Raw genomic sequence first — 27,980 nt, 5'->3', positions numbered from 1 at the left:
GTATCCAATGGGACTGTAATTACCAAACCTCTCCCACTGTAGCACACCCACTCACCATGTCATGAAACATACTTAGCAGGCATAGCCTTAGAAATCCATGTCTCTCCTAAGCTCTGTTAGAAAAAAGACTATGCTTGGAAGAATCATGCAGGAAGTGTCATGCTTCCATTGTCCTCAGACAGAACTAAAGCAGGAGAACTAAAAAGCAGGCAGTACTCATCAGGGCTTGAGATTGTTGCAGTGGAGGCAAAATCCTGAAACTCAGGGTACATTCTGGACCAGAAGGAACGATCAGAACTCAGGAGGTCCACATATTCACTCATTGTCAGCCCCACATTTTTTCTGGACAGAGAGACATATATTTAAATGCAAGTGTAATCATTTATTGATCAGGAAGAAGAAGAAATTCAAGGATAATTGTCATGGGTGTATCAAAGAGAAATTTAAAGAAAGACTTTGATTCTTGATGAGTTATCCTATTAGCATGCTGGAGAGACAGGGATTGCAATTCTCTGTGAGACATGATGGAAAGCAGATCACAAAACTTGTCACAGGATGCTGTATGGATAGGAAGGGATGATGCTGGAGTCCTGGTGAGAAGTCTCCACTCAACACTGTGTAATCAAGGAAGAAATAATACAGAAACTCATTAAGTACTTTTTAGATTGACCTCTGGACAGAGAGACATTCTATTATATAGGAAAAAGGGGATGAAGAAATGGATCTTCCCTTGCACTCTAACTGGAATTATTTGCCAGAACACAGGGATGAAAGACAGAATAAATGACCATAATGGAATCAGAGGCTTATTTCCACAACTTTTGTCATAAGAAGCTCTGAAGAAGGTTAGGTAAATTGTGCAATAATAATAAAAGCCTTGGCTACTTTAAAGAATTCACACATTATATGAGTGAAGTCTTGGACTAGATGAGAATGGAGGGCCAGAGGAGTCTGCTCTCCAGACTGGTTGAGAAGTCGTGATCAGGTACATCCACTCCCAGGTAAGAAGCCAAGGTTGTACGGAGTTCAGATTAAGATGTTATTATCTGGAGTGGGATGGAGGGAGACCACTCATAAGCAGCTATACCACATCGGGCTACTCTGTCTTTTAATGATATTGAACCCATTGCTGAGCCTGTTTAACACAAGCATACATCAACCATGCAAAACTCAAATCCTTCTTTTCTTGCCTAAGTGCTTGAGTCACTTTACTTCAAAGCTCAAAGTAGGACTAGGACACAAATCCAGACAATTCAAAGCCAATTTACAAGCTTTCTTCAAAGTTTCCTTATCAAACTATTTGTATTGTAATTTGAGTGCACAATGCTAATACTTTTGGAAGGGCCTCTCTATGAACACCAACCCCCTCCTTGCTCTCATTGGATATTGCCCACCTGGAGGCTCAGGCCAATCTTCATTCTAGGGCCTGGAGGCAGTGATCTGTAGTGTGAGAACAAGAACATGTTCAGGTACCAGGTCCACTTTATTTCCCCAAGAGAAAGGATAGGACTCTCCAGCTTTCAAAAATGTCTGGTAGCAAACTGAGTTTGTTTCCTCTATGATAAAATATTCACGATGAGAAAAATAAATGAATCCTGACTTACTGGCATTAGATAGGTCAATGCTATTTTCTCTAACGATTCCATGCTCCTCAAATAGTTTTGCAAACTCTTCCTTGATGTCTGACCTCAAATCTGGTTCTAGGTCTGTGAGAAGAGTAATAGTGAGTGTAGCAGCTGTATTTTGTGCATTGACCACAGCCTGAATGAGGGGACAGGGACTTTCCGTAAGGATGTGGAAATGGTTGGCAACATGATTGACAGGCATTGGTATGATCTATCCTGTATTTGGTATCCATAGAATATCCTTCTGTCACACTGAGAGATTTCAGAGTGCTTCCATCACTATGCTTGAGGGATGATTGAGGTGAGCATCAATCTTAAGGACATGAGAAAGAGGGAGGACCAAGCTGGGAAGACCATATTAAAGCTAGAGGTTCTTTCTTCTTTTACCACTCCAAGATCAGTGTCTGTGTGAAAATACTTTACCATAAAGCAACATCAGCTGGAAGGTTTCCCCATTCATTTCATTAATGAGATGAAACATAATATAATTATCATATTCTGTCTTCAGTATAGTAAATGTATTGAATCCATCATCTGTGGAGGAAATGGGACATGGCTCAGAAATTCTTTGTTCTGCAGGAAATGATGGATACACTCTTCTTGTTCTACCCCAAACACAAAATCATTAAAATACATATCCTGGAAGAGATTGGTAAAGTGTCTTTGCCTTTCTGTGTTTAGCTTTCTGAACTTCAAGAAGTAATATCTAAGAAAAGGGACTCTGAGAGGTCCAGACCACTAGTGAACAGTAAGCCACAGGAGCACCACTCTCTCATCCTCTCCTAGGCTTACCTACCTCCCTCAGCAGCTTCAAGCAACATGTTTCTATCTTTCATAAGTTTGTTTTATCAAATTATCTGCTGCTAAACCCTGAGCGATGCGAAACAGTGCTAGCCACCAGGCAGCATCAAATAGATTCTATATCCCCCTACTTATCCCACTTGCAGGCCACAGGGTGTTAGCTATTAGATGGTGCTCATTTGACTAGTAGATTTAAGTTCCTGAGTTCAGACTAAAGCAACACACACACACACACACACTAAAGGTATTAAGGTTACGAATCATGTTGTGGATAGACATTTTATATACACACATGTCACAGAATATTACCAGCCTTTTCTGTTTTGTCACCAACTAAAAATACTTTGGAGCACTCTTAATCTATACTGTAAAACAGAGTGAACTGGTGAGTAAGGTATTTTGAACTGGCTGGCTTCTTGCCCCACTACACTATACATATCTCCAGTTTCTGATTCCATTTAACTTCTGACTTTTGGAAAAAATAGCTAAAGGATTTTATTTAAATTATTTCCTTTATATCTGATGCTTTAGCAATCACAAATTGCCTATTATTTTTAAACTAGAAAACGGCAATCACTTCTCATCCTTAGAAAAACTGCAACTACTTCTAAGTTTCACCGATGCTGGACTTCAGCCAGTGGTCTAGATTACCAGCCAGATTTCCACCATCTGCCTCAAATTAGCACTCTGTAATGGAGCCTGATGTGGTTCCCAGTACCACACAGGAGAATTCTTATTATCGCCTTTACTGCAGGAAAACGGAAGTACAAAGGGGTGGATTTATTTGGCTAACAACTACTAATAAAAACTTAATTCATAATCACATAATCTTAACTTGTGATATACTGTCTCATTAAGTGGCTTCAGAAGCATCTCTGATCTCCCCTTATAGTACTCGTAGTGAATTAATTCCTGTCACCAACTCCTGTCTCTGACTTTTGAAAAACAACCTCTTATGAGATCTTGGATCAGTGTCAAACGAAGCATTCTAGATTTGGATACAGACTCAGTATGTGTGTACACGTGTGCATACTGAGAGGCATCTCTTCCCCCAATCCCAAGGGTTTGTAGGCATGAGACCATACCAGGTTTTCCTTTCATGTTTCTCAGCTAGGAGCATCTCATTTACACAGTATGGAGTTTAAAAGCTAAGGAATTCTCCAAGACATGAATGTGCTCCACAAAAAGTCTCATGCTGCCATGTTCTTCTATCTTTTCTCTTTTGTCAGAAGCCAGGATAATAGTGTACCATTCCCCATTAATCTGTATTAGATAAGCAAATGGTTAAGGGAGAAGAAGCAGGGATACCACATGTACATGTTTCCACTTGAACTCCAGCCTATGCATTAGGGCCTGAGCATACACAGGGATATATCTCATGACTGTTGCCACAATACTTAGCATACGGTCCCTACCTCTCAGTGAGAACAGAGGTCCCCAAACATTGTTATATCTGAGTAGCTGGTCTTACTTCAAGGTCTGGAGCCATTCATTTGTCTAATAGATTGTGGCACTATAACCATTCCCTCAAAGGATCCACTTGGCTAAAACATTTCCCCAAAGCACATTCTGATCATACATACAATTCACTGATCGTACTTTTTCTATATTAAAGTTCCCTCACATAACTTCTTGTGCATGGACACAGACTAGAATTAGTCCCAAACACAGCAGCAGCAGCAGCAGCTTCATTTTTTTCTGAAATAGAATTATCTGTGTGTCAGGAACAAGTCTTTCTGGTGATGTTGCCTACACTCCACTCCCCAGCTCCTTTGCTTGTCCTTATATACTCTCTGGGTTCAGTGGGTTTTTTTTTTCTTCCTGTATGGGTCGACTCTACCTCTGTCAGGCTTTGTGGAATATTTTCTCATTTATTGATGAGAGGCCAAGAATTGTTCCTGCCATTTTCAAACTTGGCAATATCATCACCTATGGATTGATTTAGTAGTCTTACATTTCTCAAAACATATTCCCAAGAAAACAGTGGGTGTTCAAGGGAACTGTGATCTGGAACTAGAGGCACCTTTGGATCTGGCTTGGAATCAGAAAGACAGTTTTGTAGTGGGTGGGGAATGAACTGGAAGGACAAGTATGCATAGAATATTTGCTTTAAGGTGAGTATGGAAGAAGTTGAGTTACTCAATTTTTGCAAAAGATTCATTCATATTTCATGTGTATGAGCATTGGTTTTGCATGTGTACCTGAGTACCATGCACAGGCCTGGTGCAGTGGAGGTCAAAGAAGGAATCAGATTCTTTGAAACTTGCTTTTGCTGAGGACACAGGTTCAATTACCTCACTTACCTGGCATCCTAAAACTGACTCTATCTTCAGTAACAGGAAACCATACACTTTCTTTTGATCCCTGTTGCCTCCTGTACACAAGTGGTGCATATAAACTCATTCAGGCACATACACATAAAAACAGTAAATGTTAACTTAAAAAACTTATCAAGAAAAGTCTTCCAAGGCTATGGGGATAGCTGCCTGAAAGGCTTCAACCTTTGTACAGATAGCACTGACCTCAGAATCCAAAGTGGTGTCAGTAGCCAGGTTTCATCAACTGTTTACTTTTGAGAACATTGGACTTCACCTGACAAGACATAATCTCATCATTAATGAAAAATACAAGTACTGTTCAAAGTCATATTTGCTGATGGAGGTCCAAGTAGAAATCATGGCAAAAATCATATTTCCTAAAACATACACTTACAATGGGAACATATTTTGTATCAGTAGACATTTCATTTACCCTGGAACTAGAAACATAAACTAGTGTTTGATGTGGGGATATAAAGAATTCAAGAAGGAGGCAAGTACTCGATACACTTCATTTCAACTTTACATCAGCTTTATATGGTATGTACTATTTTATTTTTCTTACCATAGTATTAGTTAAGACTCAGAAAGATTAAGTAACTGTATAAGGTTATATAGTCAGTCAATGTGAGAACTTAGATTTAAACCCAAGACTCTCTAACTCAGGAGCCTTTGTTCTTATTGATGCCACTATACAGGTCTGGATGTTTTTTACGATGAAAGGAGGATGATTAATAGGAGAAAGAAGAATAAACACTGCTGTACAGCTTCAGACATTTTGGACTGGCCGGTACTAACAAAGAAACTGCACATGGGTTTCTTTAAAATATGGAGGAGTTGGTGTGGTTCAAGTCTGAATGAGGCATGACAACTGTCTCTCTCTTGGTCTACAAGTGTTTGGTGGATACTAGGGGAATATCACGATCTTCCCTCCTCTTACTTCTCCTCCTTCTCCTCCTCCTCCTTCTTTTCCTTACCATTTTCTCCTCCTTCTTCCCTTCTTTCCCTCATTCTTTTTTGTTGTTGTTGTTGATTATGGTGTCTGCCTACCTGTTCACATGCTTATGCCTTTGCTAGTATATGCAGAAATCAGAACAGGAAACCAATATATCCCTCTATCTCTTTTTACTTCATCCCCTTGAGACAGGGTCTCCCTCTGAATCTGGGAATTAGTGTGTTTCAGATAGGCTGCCTATCCACTAGGTCTCAGCAATGCTCCAGTCTCTGCCATCTACCTAGTGTTGGGGTTAAAAGCAGACATGACCAGCTTTCTAATGTGAGCTGAGGTGGGCTTGAGCTTACACTGAGATTTGAATGGTCTTCTAACTCTGGCTATCCTCCTGTTCCACCCTCCTGAACTCTGGGATTATGGGTTGTAGCACCTCATCTGGCTATGGACTATTGTTTTTCTAGTAATGAACTAGAAGTTGCTTCTACAGCAGAAAGCAACAATGAGTTCCCCCCACTCCCGACTTCAGCTCAGGCACCTTCCCTGTCACTAAGCATGTTAACACTCTTGACTGAAAACCTGAAGTAGTCAAGAAATGTCTAGAAAAAGTGTGTGGGTAAGGAGTTTAAGGACTTTACATGTAACCAACATACATCCCAGTTGTAACTAGCTAGCATTTCTGAAACTGACTAATAGGAAAATGATTTAATCACTTTAACCTATGTCTTACCCTCAACTAATTGAACAAATAGCTCATTCAGAAAGCCTATGGACACATTCAAGCCACTTATATGATGCCAGGGTATATTTGGGGCCAAGAAGAACATCTATGAAAGCAGACTTATTTGATTCCTGTCCCAGAGAGATAATATTCTGTAGTCTCTCTAGCAGCCAGAGTGAGAGTTCATACTGTTGACCCTGGCTCAACATCAGTTCTGAAACACCTGCTGTGTCAGTGTCAGTGTCTGACCCCTGCCATCCCCCACCCCAGGCATTGAGATGGCTGAACAAGTCTCTGACACTGGAGCTACATGTCTTGCTTTGCTACAATTATATCTTCCTGTCAGACACCTGAAAACTGCCCAACCGCTGAGCTGCTGAAGAGCTACTTTGCAACTCAATCTAACTGAAACAAGCAACAGAACCCAGCCTAAACAAAGGGATAGGTCCTTGGGTTTTCACATATATATTCAGTGCCCTACATTAAAGATTGATCCTTGATCAGACAACTTTGTCTTGGCTTGTTATTTCTCTCACTGAACTTCCAATCCACCACAAGTTTTCCTTTCAGGCACCCAGTAACCTGTGACTGTTGTCAGTCCAGTTGGCGCCTGAACAAGGGACCTAAATATGGAAAGACTGATTGAGGGACACAGTCTTGGTGGGGCTGCACAGAAAATGGAAGATGGTATCCTGCATGGGAAGCAACATACTGCATTAATGTTAGTGCTATAAGTATTATCTTTTGAAGGCTGTTGACTGCAAGGTTGCAAAAAGGATATAGGCTAGACTGAGTAAGAGTTGTCCCAACACTGATATCAGTTAGGGGTTGACAGTGGAAAATGTGACTGGAAATGTCTAAACAGACATTTGGCCACAGTCAAAAGCTACATCAGGGAAGAGGAGTAGGGCTTAAAATAATAAAATAAATTAAAACAAATAAAATAAAATAAATACTGAATACACACAAAAGGGAGATGCAAGATATACAAATGACATGAGAGAGATAGAGAGAGACAGAGAGAGAGAGAGAGAGAAAGAGAGAGAGAGAGAGAGAGGGAAAATGGATTTTAAGCTCTCCCAGGGATAGAAGGACTTCAAGAGATGTCCTGCTTCTGCTTTCTGGTCCCTACAGTAGACATCCTTAGTTCTGGTTACATCAAGTTTTCTACCATCTCTGTATTGTCTGTGTTTGGTGCACCAATCTGTCCACGTGTCAACTCATGTCTGTTTTTGTTTTGTTGTCTGAATGACTGTCATTCTGTGTTTCATGTTGAAAAGAAAAACATGGTTAAAACTTTATATGCTGGCTATCCATCCTTGATTCAGTCTCAGTTGCACAGTGGTGGCTGATTTAAGTAGCCCAGCACCCTTAGCCAGGAGTCAAGAGCAGCAGGAGAGGCCCTGCTGAAAGCTGTTTTTTAGAGGGGCCAGCTGCTTCTTAGTTCTAAGGCAAATAAGCTGATAGGTTTTTTTTTTTCCTAAAAAAAAAAAAAAAAAAAACTCTGCAGTTATGATTACTGGGTTCAGCAAATGACAAATTGCTTTTTCTCTTGAAATTATACCTAGAAAAGTAAAACTTCTTTAATTGGTATAAATTTATAAGATACGTGTAGCTGTTTCACACAACACACTAGAGCCATGAAACGCCTCCCCCCATAAACACTTCCTGTGACCCTCACTGTGTGCACCATGCTGGCTCTGAACTCAGAAATCGCCCTGCCTCTGCCTCTGCCTCTGCCTCTGCCTCTGCCTCTGCCTCTGCCTCTGCCTCTGCCTCTGCCTCTGCCTCTGCCTCTGCCTCTGCCTCTGCCTCTGCCTCTGCCTCTGCCTCTGCCTCTGCACACAGACACACAGACACACACACACATACAAACACAGAGCCAGAAAAGCATCTTGGGAGCTTTAAATGTATTTATTTCAGATCTCAGTGTCTATCTGTCTGTCTGTGTAGCCCTGGCTGTGCATGGAGATGGCTCCTTATGTTCCAGGCCTGGCTACATGGGCCTGGCTGTCTGGCTGTCTGGCTGGCTGTCTTTATGGCCCTGGGTGTGCATCGCTGTGGCTCCTTGAACTCCAAGCCTGGCTACATACTGCTATCTGTCTGTCTGTCTGTCTGTCTGTCTGTCTGTCTGTCTGTCTGTCTGTCCTGGAGCTCACTGTGTGCCCCAGGCTGTGCTGGAACTCAGACATCTCCATGCCTCTGCCTCTGCACACAGACACAGACACACACACACACACACACACACACACACACACACACACACACACAGCCAGCAAAGCATCCTAGGAGCTTTAACTGTCTTTATTTAAGATCTCAGGGTCTGTATGTCTGTCTGTCTGTCTGTCTCTGTGGCCCTGGCTGTGCATGGAGGTGGCTCCTTGTGCTCAGGCCTGGCTACACAGGCCTGTCTGTCTGTCTGCCTGTCTGTGTGGCCCTGGCTGTTCATGGAGGTGGCTGAAAAAAAAGCTAAGACATCCAACCTTGAGGAATGAACAATTAAGGAATCCTTGGAATTTCTGTTAGTAGATTTGCTGAACTATACAGTCTATAAGCCATTCTAACAAACAAATCACATACATGCTGTAGGTTTTATTCCTCTAGAGAACCCCACCTAACACAATACCACAGAGGCATTTACATTTGATTTGGATTGGGTAAAAAGTAACGAAGGCATTTAGAACGGAACTGGAATAGGAAAAATATGTGATGCCATATAAGCTGAGAACAACTGTCTAACACAAAAGGACCAAGAACAGCTTCCTATGGAGAAAGAGCTCAGACTATATAAAATAACTTCAGTAGAAGAATCTAAGTTTGGAGATAGGGGTCTAGCCCCATTGAACACCTTGCTCTCAGAGTTCTAGCTGCCAGAAATGAGAGAGTTCAATTCTTGCTGTTGAAGTCACCCATACTGCATGATTTCGTAAAGTCACACCCTGCAAACTGAAACAACCCCCTTTCTAGCCTTGACTCACTTCATAACTTCTATGCTTGCTGTGCTCCTGCAAGGTTTCCTTTGGCTCTCTGAACTATTTGTGCTCCTATTTGTCATGGCCTTTGCATGTGTGGACACTCTCCATGCCCTAGATAGCCCTCTGCCTACTTCCTGGTGGTCTGGTTAATGCTTTCATATTTTAATAGATTATTTCATGTTTGTGAGTGTTTTGCTTGCACATATGTCTGTGCATTACATGCCTGCAGTGCACACCTAGGGTGTCAGAACCCCTGATACTACAGTTATGGATTCCTGTAAGCTACCATGTCAGTGGTTGATATTTAACCCAGGACCTCTGAAAGAACAGGCAAGTGCTCTTATCCAGGAGTTATCTCTCCAGCCTCTCCCTCTCTGTTGTCATCCTGCTTTCCCTTGTTCAACATTTAGTGACTGATTGCTAACTCTGTGCCTGCCATGTGCTGACCTTTCCTGTAAACATTGTTCTTGACCTCAGATGACAGATTTCCCTAAGTTAAATAACTTTGTACTGCAATGTCACTATGACAGATACCTATTGAGGAGAGGACTCAAGACCTCTTAGGAAAAGACTATCTGTGTTCAATAGCAGATTGGAATGTCAGAATCAAGAGTCAGTATAGTTTGGAGTCCACCCCCAACCTTGAAGAAAAGACTGCTTGGTTGTGAGGGGTGGGAACAGCTAGCAGTCCCAGCTGTTAACCTCTTCAGCAGACTCTATGATTTTTGAGCTGAGATGCTAGCCTATTTGGGGTACACCTCCCTTCCCCCATGAATGAACAAAACTATGTCATAGCATTTCTGACTAACACAGGACCACTTCCCTTTGTTGATTCTGCTGCCCTCTAGCTCCCTTCATCCTCCATGAGTTACTGGCCAATAATCTGTTTGCCCCCTAATTCTGTCTCTACCTCTGGTTTCCAGGGGACCATGATAGTTTTGGGGAGCTAAGCAGGTAGATTCCAGTTACTCCAAGCATCCTCTGATGTAGCCACAAGTGGCCACAGGTTCCTGGGTTCCTGAAAGGAAAGCTGTGGATGGATGGGAAGGATGGCTAGAGAAGTAATGAGCCAGGACAAAGTTCTCAGATCAAGACTCAGTCTTTAATGTAAGTCCCTGAATATATATGGGAAAACCCCATACCTGTCCCTTGGTTTTGGCTAAGTTCTGTTGTTTCTTTCAGCTGGATTGAGTTGCAAAGTAGGCTCTTCAGCTGCTCAGTGGTCAAGCAGATTTCAGTTCTGTAGCAGAAACATGTAAATGTATAGAGCCAGATGCCTGGCTCCAGTGGCATAGACTTAGGGGGTCCAGTTCCTCCATTTTTATTGATTAAAAATCAGCTGAACTGGAGCATAGAATTTACTTATGCTCCATGGCCCTGTGTGGGAAAAATGGTGGCTGGTGGCTGTGCCTGCCTTGATTCTGAATGTCTAGACTCCTTTTGATCCTCCCTGGAGTACACGTGCAATTTGTGTTTATTTACACAAGCATGGCTTTTCAGTGTTTATAATGAACAAACATGGCCTTTTGGCACATGCCTCTGTCTTAGGTTGATAAGAGTCATAGACTCATCAGTGGCCCATCTTGGCTACTGGACCTCATAGCACGCCTTTTTCCCATTCAGATCAAAGCCACAATATGCTCTCAATGCATCTCTTCATAGCGATGAATAACTGCCATATGTGAGCTTTGCTGAAGGTGAGAATGTATGCAAATAACCAACCTGCTTAAAATACAAAGGAAAAATTAAAAGGAACAGAACTAAAGTTCTCTGTGGGGATGTCCCAGGCTCTCAATTCAGTTCAAATTAGCAAAGATCCTTCCCAGGGTCTGGCCTCCTAGTGTGAGGGAGGTGGCTTTGAGAAGCAACAGAAAAAAAATAAAAAATAAAAAAACTGTTCCTCCTCAGGTAAATAGTTGTAAGAGTCAGGTAAGCTGGATGATAAAGATTTTTTTAGCAATCTTCATGATTAGAATATCCAAAATTGGATTTATTTCGTTGAGAATTATATAAAATCCCAGTATCAAGGGTAATATTAAATTGTTAACAAAATATCTCAAATGCTTGAATGTAATAGCCACTTCCATTTTCTGTTTTAATCTGATTTGGAACACCAAGCATTAAAAAAAGTTAATGTAGGCAATGACTAATTACATTAATATTTGCTTCTCTTGTTAAAGAAATTGCAACCATAAAGCCTGAACAGGTGTCAATAGTCACATGTAAATATTTTATTTTTCTAAGATCAGAAATATGAGTATCAGTTTGCAATAATTGATTAAGTATAAGTCATTGAGATTTTAATACCATTCGGTGGAACAGATAAAAATTGAGGTTTCTGAGAACAAGTCTTTACAATTTAACATGTGCATTCTCTAAAAATACCAAATTATTATATCAAGCCATTACTATTTTGAGGATGTAAAAAAATGAGATAATATGGCCAACTGTTCTTGTTTAAGGTCTATAATCTTCCTGGGATAAAAATCTGCTGTGCCATTGCCTTAAGGGGTCTGTTCCGGGCAGTCCACAATGAGTTCTTAAAGGTGCAATGAGTCCTTTAAAGGAGCAATATTTTCCCTTGAGATGTATGTGCAGAAACAGTTGCAAAATTTGAGAATTAGCAGTATCTAAAAAAGAAACTCTTTCAAGAAACTATTAACCTATATATATATATATATATATGATATCAGTATACAAATTAAAGCTTGGTTTTTTTTTCCAACATTTCAAAACACTGGCTACAGCACACATTCAATTATCTGTCCTGAAGCAGGAGGAACCTCAAAAGAATAAACATGTGATCCAATCACATATACTTCTCTCCCATAGACGGACAGTTTATAAATACAGTAGGTGTTTTCTTTATGGGATGCATACGTCAATTTACAGGAAATACAAAGGCATGCATAGAAGTAAATTTTAACTTGTCTTTGGATAATGATTATCAATTTACCCAAAAGTTTACTATGCAATAGGCCAAATATCAATATTCTGCAAAAACAATTTAATTGCTATTTGAAACAAGTTATAGATGTCTTGTCAGGCTTTTAAGATTTTTTTTCTAAACTACCTTCATGATTCTATCCTACAATATTTTATTAACACCATGACAGCTTCATAACAGGATGTTAAAACAATACTTGGAGATGAAGAAAGATGATTTCACATTAATACTTCCTTTACCAAAGAATTGCTGTGGGCTCATTGAGTAACAATAACTAAAATAAGCAGTTATCATTCCACTATCATTGATTACAGTTGATAACAATTGATTACAAAAGCTTCCTCTATTTTCTGAATAGCTTTATTTTATCACCAGTTAATTTGCATCTCCCTTGATAACATCCAACAAAGGCTTAAGTCCTCCTGTGGTAAGCCTAAAGTGAGGTCTTAGCCAATTAACATCTCCTGGAACCTTTTGAAAATCATTTGAAGGAAGCAAATCATCTTCTCTTTCTTGAATTTTCTCTACCATAGTTTTCTAGGATATAACTGAGAGCCCAAATATTGAAAAAGATATTGCCTTTTGAATCTTTTCTGGAGTGACAACTACTCCAAAATTTTTCAAGCTCATTGTGTAAGAGCAAAGGTTTACAGTAAATTTCCCTTAAGATGGAATAGTTAATATAATACTCTCCATATAATAAACAATATAAACTCAAAGATTTAAAGTTCTTGTATTGAACCAGAGACAAAAAATTATTATTTTTTAATTTACATGATGTAGGGCTATTAGGCATACCTAGAGGCAAAACTTTCCAATGGTCACAAACTCACTAGAAGCAAACCCTTTAAAATCATCAGGTTGCAAGGAAAACACAAACTTCCAAAACCATAATAATACTATATGGAGTAGGCAATGCAGATTGTAATGCCCTTAGTAGTTCCACAGCCTCATTAAACTTTTATAAATCTTAAGTTTAAACTTTATTTTGAACAACACCTGGATAGGCCTGTAATGATGCCCTTTAGGCTTAAAAATCATTCCCTAAAGGCAAGGAGAGGTGAGGCCCCAACAACTTCCCTGGGGAGGGTTTGCAAAAAGAGATAGATAGATAGATAGATAGAGAGAGAGAGAGAGAGAGAGAGAGAGAGAGAGAGAGGAAGGGAGGGAGAGAGAGAGGGAAAGAGAGAGAGGGAGAGAGGGAGAGGGAGAGGGAGAGGGAGAGGGAGAGGGAGAAGGAGAGGGAGAGGGAGAGAGAGAGAGAGAGAGAGAGAGAGAGAGAGAGAGAGAGAGAAAGAAGGAAAGAAAGAAAGACAGAAAGGAAGGAAGGAAGGCCACACAATCCTCACTAAGGCTGCTCTGAGCTTTTCATTAACTCAAATGAAAATATTTCTTAATCTGAGCCTTTTTCCTGAGGTCTGGCCCAATGACTACCCCTCCTACAGCAAAAAGATTCCAGGGGAGCAATTCTACTGTCTCTTTGTGCTTCAAAGTTTTGGACAGTCTTTCCTAAGATGATTTATACTTAAAACATTCCTTATAATCTTAGTGTTGTGAAAACATTGCTTGTAAGTATTATAATCCCCTGCAAGACAGCAATAATAAGCAAACACTGATTATATGAGGCTCCAATTTTCTGCACAAGGACAAATATATCCAGATAAGTCTGTCTTTGTTTCATGTGGCTGAATATCCACAGAGAGCTGCATTAGCATTCTCATAAGACAATTGTGAGAAGAAGAAAAAAAAGGAACCCCTGCTTGAATTGAGACTCTCTAAAAATCCTGCTAGCTGTTTTTAGTAACATATCCACAAAATCATGAAAATGTTAATCAGAAACCTGTTTGATACCAAATAAATTATCACTTAGATCTCCTTTCCAATCTTGGGGACTTAAATTTTGCTTCTACCACTGTATCCAATAAAGCTGTGTAAAAGGAGCAGCAGGTTCATACTGGCCACAGCTGTTTTTAACTTTTATTACTCTTGCATCCATCCTAATTACAAAATATGGGTGAGTTAAGAATCCTCAGCTTCGCCCTTCCGCTCGACTCGAGACTCGAGCCCCGGGCTACCTTGCCAGCAGAGTCTTGCCCAACACCCGCAAGGGTCCACACGGAACTCCCCACGGGACCCTAAGACCTCTGGTGAGTGGATCACAGTGCCTGCCCCAATCCAATCGCGCGGAACTTGAGACTGCGGTACATAGGGAAGCAGGCTACCCGGGCCTGATCTGGGGCACAAGTCCCTTCCGCTCGACTCGAGACTCGAGCCCCGGGCTACCTTGCCAGCAGAGTCTTGCCCAACACCCGCAAGGGCCCACACGGGACTCCCCACGGGACCCTAAGACCTCTGGTGAGTGGACCACAGTGCCTGCCCCAATCCAATCGCGCGGAACTTGAGACTGCGGTACATAGGGAAGCAGGCTACCCGGGCCTGATCTGGGGCACAAGTCCCTTCCGCTCGACTCGAGACTCGAGCCCCGGGCTACCTTGCCAGCAGAGTCTTGCCCAACACCCGCAAGGGTCCACACAGGACTCCCCACGGGACCCTAAGACCTCTGGTGAGTGGATCACAGTGCCTGCCCCAATCCAATCGCGCGGAACTCGAGACTGCGGTACATAGGGAAGCAGGCTACCCGGGCCTGATCTGGGGCACAAGTCCCTTCCGCTCGACTCGAGACTCGAGCCCCGGGCTACCTTGCCAGCAGAGTCTTGCCCAACACCCGCAAGGGTCCACACAGGACTCCCCACGGGACCCTAAGACCTCTGGTGAGTGGATCACAGTGCCTGCCCCAATCCAATCGCGTGGAACTTGAGACTGCGGTACATAGGGAAGCAGGCTACCCGGGCCTGATCTGGGGCACAAGTCCCTTCCGCTCGACTCGAGACTCGAGCCCCGGGCTACCTTGCCAGCAGAGTCTTGCCCAACACCCGCAAGGGTCCACACGGGACTCCCCACGGGACCCTAAGACCTCTGGTGAGTGGATCACAGTGCCTGCCCCAATCCAATCGCGCGGAACTTGAGACTGCGGTACATAGGGAAGCAGGCTACCCGGGCCTGATCTGGGGCACAAGTCCCTTACGCTCGACTCGTGACTCGAGCCCCGGGCTACCTTGCCAGCAGAGTCTTGCCCAACACCCGCAAGGGTCCACACAGGACTCCCCACGGGACCCTAAGACCTCTGGTGAGTGGATCACAGTGCCTGCCCCAATCCAATCGCGCGGAACTTGAGACTGCGGTACATAGGGAAGCAGGCTACCCGGGCCTGATCTGGGGCACAAGTCCCTTACGCTCGACTCGTGACTCGAGCCCCGGGCTACCTTGCCAGCAGAGTCTTGCCCAACACCCGCAAGGGTCCACACAGGACTCCCCACGGGACCCTAAGACCTCTGGTGAGTGGATCACAGTGCCTGCCCCAATCCAATCGCGCGGAACTCGAGACTGCGGTACATAGGGAAGCAGGCTACCCGGGCCTGATCTGGGGCACAAGTCCCTTCCGCTCGACTCGAGACTCGAGCCCCGGGCTACCTTGCCAGCAGAGTCTTGCCCAACACCCGCAAGGGTCCACACGGGACTCCCCACGGGACCCTAAGACCTCTGGTGAGTGGATCACAGTGCCTGCCCCAATCCAATCGCGCGGAACTTGAGACTGCGGTACATAGGGAAGCAGGCTACCCGGGCCTGATCTGGGGCACAAGTCCCTTCCGCTCGACTCGAGACTCGAGCCCCGGGCAACCTTGACAGCAGAGTCTTGCCCAACACCCGCAAGGGCCCACACGGGACTCCCCACGGGACCCAAAGACCTCTGGTGAGTGGAACACAGCGCCTACCCCAATCCAATCGCGTGGAACTTGAGACTGCGGTACATAGGGAAGCAGGCTACCCGGGCCTGATCTGGGGCACAAGTCCCTTCCGCTCGACTCGAGACTCGAGCCCCGGGCTACCTTGCCAGCAGAGTCTTGCCCAACACCCGCAAGGGTCCACACGGGACTCCCCACGGGACCCTAAGACCTCTGGTGAGTGGATCACAGTGCCTGCCCCAATCCAATCGCGCGGAACTTGAGACTGCGGTACATAGGGAAGCAGGCTACCCGGGCCTGATCTGGGGCACAAGTCCCTTACGCTCGACTCGTGACTCGAGCCCCGGGCTACCTTGCCAGCAGAGTCTTGCCCAACACCCGCAAGGGTCCACACAGGACTCCCCACGGGACCCTAAGACCTCTGGTGAGTGGATCACAGTGCCTGCCCCAATCCAATCGCGCGGAACTCGAGACTGCGGTACATAGGGAAGCAGGCTACCCGGGCCTGATCTGGGGCACAAGTCCCTTCCGCTCGACTCGAGACTCGAGCCCCGGGCTACCTTGCCAGCAGAGTCTTGCCCAACACCCGCAAGGGTCCACACGGGACTCCCCACGGGACCCTAAGACCTCTGGTGAGTGGATCACAGTGCCTGCCCCAATCCAATCGCGCGGAACTTGAGACTGCGGTACATAGGGAAGCAGGCTACCCGGGCCTGATCTGGGGCACAAGTCCCTTCCGCTCGACTCGAGACTCGAGCCCCGGGCAACCTTGACAGCAGAGTCTTGCCCAACACCCGCAAGGGCCCACACGGGACTCCCCACGGGACCCTAAGACCTCTGGTGAGTGGAACACAGCGCCTACCCCAATCCAATCGCGTGGAACTTGAGACTGCGGTACATAGGGAAGCAGGCTACCCGGGCTTGATCTGGGGCACAAACCCCTTCCACTCCACTCGAGCCCCGGCTACCTTGCCAGCTGAGTCGCCTGACACCCGCAAGGGCCCACACGGGACTCCCCACGGGACCCTAAGACCTCTGGTGATTGGACCACAGTGCCTGCCCCAATCCAATCGCGCGGAACTTGAGACTGCGGTACATAGGGAAGCAGGCTACCCGGGCCTGATCTGGGGCACAAGTCCCTTCCGCTCGACTCGAGACTCGAGCCCCGGGCTACCTTGCCAGCAGAGTGTTGCCCAACACCCGCAAGGGTCCACACAGGACTCCCCACGGGACCCTAAGACCTCTGGTGAGTGGATCACAGTGCCTGCCCCAATCCAATCGCGCGGAACTCGAGACTGCGGTACATAGGGAAGCATGCTACCCGGGCCTGATCCGGGGCACAAGTCCCTTCCGCTCGACTCGAGACTCGAGCCCCGGGCTACCTTGCCAGCAGAGTCTTGCCCAACACCCGCAAGGGTCCACACGGGACTCCCCACGGGACCCTAAGACCTCTGGTGAGTGGATCACAGTGCCTGCCCCAATCCAATCGCGCGGAACTCGAGACTGCGGTACATAGGGAAGCATGCTACCCGGGCCTGATCTGGGGCACAAGTCCCTTACGCTCGACTCGTGACTCGAGCCCCGGGCTACCTTGCCAGCAGAGTCTTGCCCAACACCCGCAAGGGTCCACACAGGACTCCCCACGGGACCCTAAGACCTCTGGTGAGTGGATCACAGTGCCTGCCCCAATCCAATCGCGCGGAACTCGAGACTGCGGTACATAGGGAAGCAGGCTACCCGGGCCTGATCTGGGGCACAAGTCCCTTCCGCTCGACTCGAGACTCGAGCCCCGGGCTACCTTGCCAGCAGAGTCTTGCCCAACACCCGCAAGGGTCCACACGGGACTCCCCACGGGACCCTAAGACCTCTGGTGAGTGGATCACAGTGCCTGCCCCAATCCAATCGCGCGGAACTTGAGACTGCGGTACATAGGGAAGCAGGCTACCCGGGCCTGATCTGGGGCACAAGTCCCTTCCGCTCGACTCGAGACTCGAGCCCCGGGCAACCTTGACAGCAGAGTCTTGCCCAACACCCGCAAGGGCCCACACGGGACTCCCCACGGGACCCTAAGACCTCTGGTGAGTGGAACACAGCGCCTACCCCAATCCAATCGCGTGGAACTTGAGACTGCGGTACATAGGGAAGCAGGCTACCCGGGCTTGATCTGGGGCACAAACCCCTTCCACTCCACTCGAGCCCCGGCTACCTTGCCAGCTGAGTCGCCTGACACCCGCAAGGGCCCACACAGGATTCCACACGTGATCCTAAGACCTCTAGTGAGTGGAACACAACTTCTGCCAGGAGTCTGGTTCGAACACCAGATATCTGGGTACCTGCATTGCAAGAAGAGAGCTTGCCTGCAGAGAATACTCTGCCCACTGAAACTAAGGAGAGTGCTACCCTCCAGGTCTGCTCATAGAGGCTAACAGAGTCACCTGAAGAACAAGCTCTTAACAGTGACAACTAAAACAGCTAGCTTCAGAGATTACCAGATGGCGAAAGGCAAACGTAAGAATCCTACTAACAGAAATCAAGACCACTCACCATCATCAGAACGCAGCACTCCCACCCCACCTAGTCCTGGGCACCCCAACACAACCGAAAATCTAGACCCAGATTTAAAAACATTTCTCATGATGATGATAGAGGACATCAAGAAGGACTTTCATAAGTCACTTAAAGATTTACAGGAGAGCACTGCTAAAGAGTTACAGGCTCTTAAAGAAAAGCAGGAAAACAGAGCCAAACAGGTGATGGAAATGAACAAAACCATACTAGAACTAAAAGGGGAAGTAGACACAATAAAGAAAACCCAAAGCAAGGCAACGCTGGAGATAGAAACCCTAGGAAAGAGATCTGGAACCATAGATGCGAGCATCAGCAACAGAATACAAGAAATGGAAGAGAGAATCTCAGGTGCAGAAGATTCCATAGAGAACATCGACACAACAGTCAAAGAAAATACAAAATGCAAAAGGATCCTAACTCAAAACATCCAGGTAATCCAGGACACAATGAGAAGACCAAACCTACGGATAATAGGAATTGATGAGAATGAAGATTTTCAACTTAAAGGGCCAGCTAATATCTTCAACAAAATAATAGAAGAAAACTTCCCAAACATAAAAAAAGAGATGCCCATGATCATACAAGAAGCATACAGAACTCCAAATAGACTGGACCAGAAAAGAAATTCCTCCCGACACATAATAATCAGAACAACAAATGCACTAAATAAAGATAGAATATTAAAAGCAGTAAGGGAGAAAGGTCAAGTAACATATAAAGGAAGGCCTATCAGAATTACACCAGACTTTTCACCAGAGACTATGAAAGCCAGAAGAGCCTGGACAGATGTTATACAGACACTAAGAGAACACAAATGCCAGCCCAGGCTACTATACCCGGCCAAACTCTCAATTACCATAGATGGAGAAACCAAAGTATTCCACGACAAAACCAAGTTCACACAATATCTTTCCACGAATCCAGCCCTTCAAAGGATAATAACAGAAAAGAAGCAATACAAGGACGGAAATCACGCCCTAGAACAACCAAGAAAGTAATCATTCAACAAACCAAAAAGAAGACAGCCACAAGAACAGAATGCCAACTCTAACAACAAAAATAAAAGGGAGCAACAATTACTTTTCCTTAATATCTCTTAATATCAATGGACTCAATTCCCCAATAAAAAGACATAGACTAACAGACTGGCTACACAAACAGGACCCAACATTCTGCTGCTTACAGGAAACCCATCTCAGGGAAAAAGACAGAAACTACCTCAGAGTGAAAGGCTGGAAAACAATTTTCCAAGCAAATGGACTGAAGAAACAAGCTGGAGTAGCCATTTTAATATCGGATAAAATCGACTTCCAACCCAAAGTTATCAAAAAAGACAAGGAGGGACACTTCATACTCATCAAAGGTAAAATCCTCCAAGAGGAACTCTCAATTCTGAATATCTACGCACCAAATGCAAGGGCAGCCACATTCATTAGAGACACTTTAGTAAAGCTCAAAGCATACATTGCACCTCACACAATAATAGTGGGAGACTTCAACACACCACTTTCTTCAAAGGACAGATCGTGGAAACAGAAACTAAACAGGGACACAGTGAAACTAACAGAAGTTATGAAACAAATGGACCTGACAGATATCTACAGAACATTTTATCCTAAAACAAAAGGATATACCTTCTTCTCAGCACCTCACGGGACCTTCTCCAAAATTGACCATATAATTGGTCACAAAACAGGCCTCAATAGATACAAAAATATTGAAATTGTCCCATGTATCCTATCAGACCACCATGGCCTAAGACTGATCTTCAATAACAACATAAATAATGGAAAGCCAACATTCACGTGGAAACTGAATAACACTCTTCTCAATGATACCTTGGTCAAGGAAGGAATAAAGAAAGAAATTAAAGACTTTTTAGAGTTTAATGAAAATGAAGCCACAACGTACCCAAACCTATGGGACACAATGAAAGCATTTCTAAGAGGGAAACTCATAGCGCTGAGTGCCTCCAAGAAGAAACGGGAGACAGCACATACTAGCAGCTTGACAACACATCTAAAAGCCCTAGAAAAAAAGGAAGCAAATTCACCCAAGAGGAGTAGACGGCAGGAAATAATCAAACTCAGGGGTGAAATCAACCAAGTGGAAACAAGAAGAACTATTCAAAGAATTAACCAAACGAGGAGTTGGTTCTTTGAGAAAATCAACAAGATAGATAAACCCTTAGCTAGACTCACTAAAGGGCACAGGGACAAAATCCTAATTAACAAAATCAGAAATGAAAAGGGAGACATAACAACAGATCCTGAAGAAATCCAAAACACCATCAGATCCTTCTACAAAAGGCTATACTCAACAAAACTGGAAAACCTGGACGAAATGGACAAATTTCTGGACAGATACCAGGTACCAAAGTTGAATCAGGATCAAGTTGACCATCTAAACAGTCCCATATCACCTAAAGAAATAGAAGCAGTTATTAATAGTCTCCCAACCAAAAAAGCCCAGGACCAGATGGGTTTAGTGCAGAGTTCTATCAGACCTTCAAAGAAGATCTAATTCCAATTCTGCACAAACTATTTCACAAAATAGAAGTAGAAGGTACTCTACCCAACTCATTTTATGAAGCCACTATTACTCTGATACCTAAACCACAGAAAGATCCAACAAAGATAGAGAACTTCAGACCAAATTCTCTTATGAATATCGATGCAAAAATCCTCAATAAAATTCTCGCTAACCGAATCCAAGAACACATTAAAGCAATCATCCATCCTGACCAAGTAGGTTTTATTCCAGGGATGCAGGGATGGTTTAATATACGAAAATCCATCAATGTAATCCATTATATAAACAAACTCAAAGACAAAAACCACATGATCATCTCGTTAGATGCAGAAAAAGCATTTGACAAGATCCAACACCCATTCATGATAAAAGTTTTGGAAAGATCAGGAATTCAAGGCCCATACCTAAACATGATAAAAGCAATCTACAGCAAACCAGTAGCCAACATCAAAGTAAATGGAGAGAAGCTGGAAGCAATCCCACTAAAATCAGGGACTAGACAAGGCTGCCCACTTTCTCCCTACCTTTTCAACATAGTACTTGAAGTATTAGCCAGAGCAATTCGACAACAAAAGAAGATCAAGGGGATACAAATTGGAAAAGAGGAAGGCAAAATATCACTTTTTGCAGATGATATGATAGTATATATAAGTGACCCTAAAAATTCTACCAGAGAACTCCTAAACCTGATAAACAGCTTCGGTGAAGTAGCTGGATATAAAATAAACTCAAACAAGTCAATGGCCTTTCTCTATACAAAGAATAAACAGGCTGAGAAAGAAATTAGGGAAACAACACCCTTCTCAATAGTCACAAATAATATAAAATATCTTGGCGTGACTCTAACTAAGGAGGTGAAAGATCTGTATGATAAAAACTTCAAATCTCTGAAGAAAGAAATTAAAGAAGATCTCAGAAGATGGAAAGATCTCCCATGCTCATGGATTGGCAGGATCAACATTGTAAAAATGGCTATCTTGCCAAAAGCAATCTACAGATTCAATGCAATCCCCATCAAAATTCCAACTCAATTCTTCAACGAATTGGAAGGAGCAATTTGCAAATTTGTCTGGAATAACAAAAAACCTAGGATAGCAAAAAGTCTTCTCAAGGATAAAAGAACTTCTGGCGGAATCACCATGCCAGACCTAAAGCTTTACTACAGAGCAATTGTGATAAAAACTGCATGGTACTGGTATAGAGACAGACAAGTAGACCAATGGAATAGAATTGAAGATCCAGAAATGAATCCACACACCTATCGTCACTTGATCTTCGACAAGGGAGCTAAAACCATCCAGTGGAAGAAAGACAGCATTTTCAACAATTGGTGCTGGCACAACTGGTTGTTATCGTGTAGAAGAATGCGAATCGATCCATACTTATCTCCTTGTACTAAGGTCAAATCTAAGTGGATCAAGGAACTTCACATAAAACCAGAGACACTGAAACTTATAGAGGAGAAAGTGGGGAAAAGCCTTGAAGATATGGGCACAGGGGAAAAATTCCTGAACAGAACAGCAATGGCTTGTGCTGTAAGATCGAGAATCGACAAATGGGACCTAATGAAACTCCAAAGTTTCTGCAAGGCAAAAGACACCGTCAATAAGACAAAAAGACCACCAACAGATTGGGAAAGGATCTTTACCTATCCTAAATCAGATAGGGGACTAATATCCAACATATATAAAGAACTCAAGAAGGTGGACTTCAGAAAATCAAATAACCCCATTAAAAAATGGGGCTCAGAACTGAACAAAGAATTCTCACCTGAGGAATACCGAATGGCAGAGAAGCACTTGAAAAAATGTTCAACATCCTTAATCATCAGGGAAATGCAAATCAAAACAACCCTGAGATTCCACCTCACACCAGTCAGAATGGCTAAGATCAAAAATTCAGGTGACAGCAGATGCTGGCGAGGATGTGGAGAAAGAGGAACACTCCTCCATTGTTGGTGGGAGTGCAGGCTTGTACAACCACTCTGGAAATCAGTCTGGCGGTTCCTCAGAAAACTGGACATAGTACTACCGGAGGATCCAGCAATACCTCTCCTGGGCATATATCCAGAAGATGCCCCAACAGGTAAGAAGGACACATGCTCCACTATGTTCATAGCAGCCTTATTTATAATAGCCAGAAGCTGGAAAGAACCTAGATGCCCCTCAACAGAGGAATGGATACAGAAAATGTGGTACATCTACACAATGGAGTACTACTCAGCTATTAAAAAGAATGAATTTATGAAATTCCTAGCCAAATGGATGGACCTGGAGGGCATCATCCTCAGTGAGGTAACACACTCACAAAGAAACTCACACAATATGTATTCACTGATAAGTGGATATTAGCCCCAAACCTAGGATACCCAAGATATAAGATATAATTTGCTAAACACATGAAACTCAAGGAGAATGAAGACTGAAGTGTGGACACTATGCCCCTCCTTAGATTTGGGAACAAAACACCCATGGAAGGAGTTACAGAGACGGAGTTTGGAGCTGAGATGAAAGGATGGACCATGTAGAGACTGCCATAGCCAGGGATCCACCCCATAATCAGCATCCAAACGCTGACACCATTGCATACACTAGCAAGATTTTATTGAAAGGACGCAGATGTAGCTGTCTCTTGTGAGACTATGCCGGGGCCCAGCAAACACAGAAGTGGATGCTCACAGTCAGCTAATGGATGGATCATAGGGCTCCCAATGGAGGAGCTAGAGAAAGTAGCCAAGGAGCTAAAGGGATCTGCAACCCTATAGGTGGAACAACATTATGAGCTAACCAGTACCCCGGAGTTCTTGACTCTAGCTGCATATATATCAAAAGATGGCCTAGTCGGCCATCACTGGAAAGAGAGGCCCATTGGACTTGCAAACTTTATATGCCCCAGTACAGGGGAATACCAGGGCCAAAAAGGGGGAGTGTGTGGGCAGGGGAGTGGGGGTGGGTGGATATGGGGGACTTTTGGTATAGCATTGGAAATGTAAATGAGTTAAATACCTAATAAAAATGGAAAAAAAAATAAAAAATAAAATAGAAAAAAAAAAAAAAAGAATCCTCAGCTTCCAATCAAACTGCAAAGTGCAGCCAATAGAACACTGGCAATTATAACCATAATTTTTAAGTTCTTTTCAATATTAGAGCATAACCATAAATTTTGGAAAGCAAACCCCAACTAGAAGCAATCCATTCTCTTTAAAATCAATACCAAAAGGATTACTTTCATGTTACAAAGTTTGGCTAACAATTCTTATATATGAATGCATGACATTTCAACTTTTAATACTTCTTTGAAGAGACATTGTTTTAAATCTTATCTCTTATGAGTCTAGTTTCTTGGATAAGAGTTACATAAAATATTATCCCGATTTAGAAGTATCTTAAGAGGCCTGATTTCCTGGGCTGGTTCATGCCACATGTTGTTTAAAATGACTACAACCCTGAGTTACCAGTTTTAAGCTAACTTTCTTGTTACCAGTGTTACACTTTTTAAATCATACCCAATAACTTATAAGCCAATACTCTATGACCAAGACATGCAGAGTATATTTATACCATTAAGACCAATCAGAAAACAAATGAAGCAGCTTCTTGAATCTTATACATTTGTACCAATCAAAGAATTTTTACTTTTCTTGGAATAATTTCAAGAGAAAAAGCACATTGTCATATGCTGAACCAAGTAATCATAATTGCAGAGATTTTTCTGGGGGAAAAAACCTATCAGCTTCTTTGCCTTAGAACTAAGAAGCTGCGGGCCCCTCTAAAATACAGCTTTCCAGCAGGGCTTCTCCTGCTGTACTTGACTCCTGGCTAAGGGTGCAGGGCAACTTAAATCAGCCACCACTGTGCAAACTGAAACTGAATCAAGAGATGGAGATCCAGCAGATAAAGTTTAAACCATTTTTTTTCCTCCCAACACAAAACATAGAACAACAGTCATGTATTGGGGAGGCGAGGCAGGCAGATTTCTAAGTTCAAGGCCAGTCTGGTCTACAAAGTGAGTTCCAGGACAGCCAGGACTATACAAGAAAACCCTGTCTTGAAAAGACAAACAAAAAAACAAAAGAACAACAGTCATTCAGACAAAGAAACAGAAGCAGTCATGAGTTGACATGTGGACAGATTGTTGCAAGAAACACAGAAAATACAGAGAGAATAGAAAACTTGGTGTAACCAGAACTAAGGATGTCTCCTGTAGGACATCTCCTGATGTCCTTCTGTCCCTGTGAGAGTTCTAAAATCCATTTTCCTTCTCTCTCTCTCTCTCTCTCTCTCTCTCTCTCTCTCTCTCTCTCTCTCTCTCTCTCTCTCTCTCTCTCTCTGTCTCTCTCTCATGTCATTTGCATATCTAGCATTTCTCTTTTTGTGTGTATAGTTTTTTAAACTTTTTATTTTATTTTATTTTATTTTATTATTTTTAGCCTACTCCTCTTCTCTGATGCAGTTCTTGACTGTGGACAAATGACTTTTTAGAATTTTCCAGACCCATTTTCCACTGTCAACCCCTAACTGATATTACTGTTGGGTCCAATCTTACTCAGTCTAGCCTGTATCCTTTTTGCACCCTTGCAATCAACAGCCTTCAAAAGATAAAACTTATAGCACTAACATTAAAGCTGTATGTTGCTTACCATGCAGGATACCATCTTCCGTTTTTTGTAGCGCCCCATCATGACAGTGTCCCTCAGTCGGTTTTTCCATATCAGGTCTCTGAATCCAGTGCCACCTGTAGCCAACAGCAGACACAGGTTACTGGGTTCCTGAAAGGAAAACTGGGGATGGATGGGAAGGACAGCAAGAGAAATAACAAGCCAAGACAAAGTTCTCTAATTAAGGCTCAATCTTTAATGTATGGCACTGGATATATATGGGAAAACCCAAAGTCCCATCCCTTTGTTTCAGCTGAGTTCTGTTGCTTGTTTCATTTGGATTGAGTTGCAAAGTAGGCTCTTCAGCAGCTCTGAGGTTTGGCAGTTCTCAGTTGTCTGACAGATGATATAATTGTATTAAAGCAAGACAGGACCTCCAGTATTGCAAACTTGTTCAGCCAGCTCAAGGCTGGGGGTTGGTGGGGATCACTCTGACACTGACACAGCAGGTGTTTCAGAACTGATGTTGAGCCAGGGTCAGCTGTATGCACTATCACTTTGGCTGCTAGAGACACAACAGAATATTTCCTCTCTGGGACATGAATCAAATAAGCCTGTTTTTATTGATGTTCTTCTCGGCCCCAAATATACCCTGGCATCATATAAGTGGCTTGTATGTGTCCACAAGCTTTCTGAAAGAGTTATTTGTTCAGTTACTTGAGGGTGAAACAAAGATCAAAGTGATTAAATCATTTTCCTATTAGTTTCAGAAATGCTAGCTAGTTACAACTGGAATGTAAGTTGGTTTCACGTAAAGTCCTTAAACCCCTTACCCACACACTTTGTCTAGTCATTTCTTGACTACTTCAGGTTTTCAGTCACATAAACAGTCTACACATGCTAAGGAGTGTTAACATGCTTAGTGACAGGGAAGGTGCCTGAGTTGAAGCCAGGAGTGGGGGGAACTCATTGTTGCTTTCTGCTGTAGAAGCAACTTCTAGTTTATTACTAGAAAAACAATAATCCATAGCAGATGAGGTGCCACAACCCATAATCCCAGCGTTCAGGAGGCTGGAGCAGGAGGATAGATACAGATCTAAGACCATTCAGACCCTCAGTGTAAGCTCAAGTCCAGCTCAGAGCTCACATTAAAAAGCTGGTCATGGCTGCTTTTAACCCTAGCACTGGGTAGATGGTGGAGAATGGAGGATTGCTGGGACTTAGTGGCCAGCCAGCCTATATGAAATACACTAATTGCCAGATTCAGAGGGAGACCCTGTCTCAAGCGGATGAATTAAAAAGACATAAAGGGAGACAACTGGTGTCCTGTGCTGACTTCTGCATATACCAGCAAAGGCACAAGCATGTGCACATGTGTGCAGACACCATAATCAACCAAAAAGAAGAATGTGGGAAGAGGAGAAGGAGGAGGTAGATGAGGATGGGGAGGAGGAGGAGGAGGAGGAGGAGGAGGAGGAGGAGGAGGAGGAGGAGGAGGAGGAGGAAGGGAGGAAGGAAAAATGTGATAATCCCCTAGAAGAGCTTCCTCCAAATACTTGTAGACCTAGAGAGAGTCAGTTGTCATACCAAATTCATTCTCAGTCCACACCAACTCCTCCATATTTTAAAGAAACACATGTGTACTTTCTTTGCTACTACCTGCCAGTCTGACTTGTTTGGAACTCTCCAACACTGTTTATTCCTCGTTTGCCTGTTTAACCATTCCCCATTCATGGTAAAAATATCGTGACCTGTGTAGTAGAGTCAATAAGAACAAAGGCTCCTGAGTTAGAGAGTCTTGGAATAAATCTAAGTTCTCACGTTGATTGGCTAAATGACATTATACAGTTACATCATCTTTGTGAGTCTTAACTAATACTATGGTACGAAGAATAAAATAGTACATACCATATAAAGCTGAAGCAAAGTTGAAACAAAGCATATCACATACTTGCCTCCTTCTTGAAGTCTTTATTTCCTCACATCAAACACTAGTTTATGTTTCTAGTTCCAGGGTAAATGAAATGTCGACTGATACAAAATATGTTCCCTTTGTAAATGCATGTCTTTGGAAACATGATTTTTAGCATGATTTCTACTTGGACATCCATCAGCAAATATGACTTTGAACAATACTTGTATTT

At 43.4% G+C, this 27,980-nt stretch overlaps 1 long non-coding RNA gene across 5 annotated transcripts; it reads right to left on the bottom strand.

Moving 5' to 3' along the window:
• Nucleotides 1-387: 387 nt before the first annotated feature.
• Mup-ps15 lies at nucleotides 388-27,799 on the bottom strand. 5 transcript variants are annotated; one of them, XR_004691348.1, is made up of 7 exons: nucleotides 27,745-27,799; nucleotides 25,879-25,973; nucleotides 4,949-5,018; nucleotides 3,556-3,689; nucleotides 2,049-2,159; nucleotides 1,395-1,440; nucleotides 388-614 (listed from the first exon to the last, which is right to left on the bottom strand). It is a non-coding gene; the product is annotated as a major urinary protein, pseudogene 15 (long non-coding RNA). The 5 variants fall into 5 exon arrangements; XR_004691349.1 differs by lacking the exon at nucleotides 25,879-25,973 and having other exon boundaries at nucleotides 27,745-27,781; XR_004691350.1 differs by lacking the exons at nucleotides 4,949-5,018; nucleotides 25,879-25,973 and having other exon boundaries at nucleotides 27,745-27,788.
• Between the last annotated feature and the right edge of the window lie 181 nt (nucleotides 27,800-27,980).

Source organism: Mus musculus, chromosome 4 (genome assembly GCF_000001635.26).
Source record: "Mus musculus strain C57BL/6J chromosome 4, GRCm38.p6 C57BL/6J".
NCBI classification, from domain to species: Eukaryota; Metazoa; Chordata; class Mammalia; order Rodentia; family Muridae; genus Mus; species Mus musculus.
Note: the sequence above shows the minus strand (reverse complement) of the source record. Positions and strands in the feature narration are given on the sequence as shown.